The sequence below is a fragment of the Chaetodon trifascialis genome, chromosome 23, assembly GCF_039877785.1.
Source record: "Chaetodon trifascialis isolate fChaTrf1 chromosome 23, fChaTrf1.hap1, whole genome shotgun sequence".
NCBI classification, from domain to species: domain Eukaryota; kingdom Metazoa; phylum Chordata; class Actinopteri; order Chaetodontiformes; family Chaetodontidae; genus Chaetodon; species Chaetodon trifascialis.
The window spans coordinates 12,890,743-12,892,741 of NC_092078.1; the positions used below are offsets into that span (position 1 = coordinate 12,890,743).

General features: G+C 37.8%; 1 non-coding gene across 1 annotated transcript; it reads right to left on the bottom strand.

The window, feature by feature from the left end:
• Positions 1 to 840: 840 nt before the first annotated feature.
• On the bottom strand, positions 841 to 912 carry trnaa-ugc (transfer RNA alanine (anticodon UGC)). Its single transcript has one exon. It is a non-coding gene; the product is annotated as a tRNA-Ala (tRNA).
• Between the last annotated feature and the right edge of the window lie 1,087 nt (positions 913 to 1,999).

Below are 1,999 nucleotides of genomic sequence, written 5' to 3' on the forward strand. Positions count from 1 at the left end.
GGCCTAACAAGTAGCCATTCTCTTTATAGCTACACCTTATTCCACCCCCACTCCATCTCAACCCCCTTCTCTTCTTCTTCATTTCATCACAGCCCTCTCTTTTCTGTTTGCTTAAGGAAAGGGCTTGCAGGGACAAAAGGGCGAGGGGGGGATGATAGAGACACTGATGATATAACCAATGAATCCAATGAAAAGATGACAGATGATTACATAAAGCCCACGTTCATTTCATGTCACTGTATATGCTTTCATCACTCCACAGTGTATCTGAATGAAAGATTAGAGGACAACTGGGGTCAGCTAACCCTGATCAAGGCTATTGCAGCCAAGAATTCATGCGGATTTCATATTTTTCATTTTTGCTGATCATTCTTTGTCTTAGTAGGAAGTGCAAGGATTTTTGGTGAATGTTATTATATAAGGCACCCTTGAGCTTTGTGTATCTTGCAGTATTATGTATCTTGTGTTATCGTGGGACCCAAAGGAGAGCATGAACAAACTGAATAGAATTATGGTTTTGCTGTATTGCAGACAGAGATGCTGGGGATTGAACCCAAGACCTCATACATGTGAGCTACATCCAAGAGACTAAATTCTAATGTTAACATAATTAACTTTTAGCAAACTTAACATGGCAGTGTCGTGCCCTTTCGGAGCAGCTGAAATCAGTTCTTTCCAATTCATTCAGTAAGGAGGAAGTGCAAGGTCACCACTGCTTTTTAGCTGAAAGACATTAAATTACGAACGTGCTTATCTTTGAGTTGGGTTATCTTCAAACTTCATATTTAAGCAGTGACATTACAGTTTGCTTTTTTGTACCAGACCAAGGTAGATAAGAAGTGGAGATGCTGGGTATTGAACCCAGGACCTCATACATGCAAAGCATGCGCTCTACCACTGAGCTACATCCCCTCTCTTACCTCATTTTTTTGTTCATTTGTTGCTGCAGTAATCAGTGGAACAGCATGAAACAGTAGTACAAGCTGTTTGCATATGCACTCTTTTGTGCTTCCATAACTCAAATGAAACAGGGACTCACACACACAAAAAAGCTTCAATATGTGGTCAAAACCTCCACAGTGTACCTTTATCTTTCTGGCAGGTTAATGTTCTCTTCATTACATCTTTCATCTCAGGGTTTCAAAGTTTTATATTTCCACAAATCAAAGTCTTTTCATGTTTTAATTAGTATAGTAAGTAAGTGCAAAACATAATTAAAGCCCATTTGACAAAAAAATCATATTTATTCTAAAATCCTTCATGTTCATGTTTCATGTTGCAGATCTGCTTCTGTTTGGTCCCCACACAAAAGCTATAAATACATTTTAATGAGCATGTATGTTACAGTAAATAGGGCAAAGCACAGCCTCATGTAAACAGCACAAAAGAGCCTACTTACACTGTATGTAGTTTGTCTCTAGTGCACTTATGTGTGAGTCACGAGTAATGTTATTCATGTTTATATTAAACAAGACTAACACTTCATTAATTTTTGTTTTCACAAAATGACTGTGGGTGCAAATGATATGTACAGTACTGGACAGCGTTCTAACATATAGGCTCCAACATGTCAGACTGAGCATTATTATTACTGCAGACAGCCACACATATGCACAGTGAATCATTTAATCAGTGATCTATCGTGCAGTATAATCTGTGTAATCAACCACTGAATCAGCTGAATGTAATAATCAGTGTCTTTTATATAATGATAATCTCTTATCCTTTCAACACTGGCTGCTGTGTAATTATTCCAATGTGATGCTACACAGTCTGCCTGCGATGTAATTTCCTCTCTAAATGAGTGTGGAAGGCTTAAAACGCAGTCATTTTTCCTCTGGATATACTGCTGATTTTAAACGGTGTGCAGTCTTACGCTGTGTGTTTGAATGGAAAGGTTTGAGCTTATTGATATGATATATATCTGTAACGATACAGATGCATTTAATAGGTATAAGTCAAGTCAGCTAAAAAAAACACAGGAAGTGAAGGTCAATTT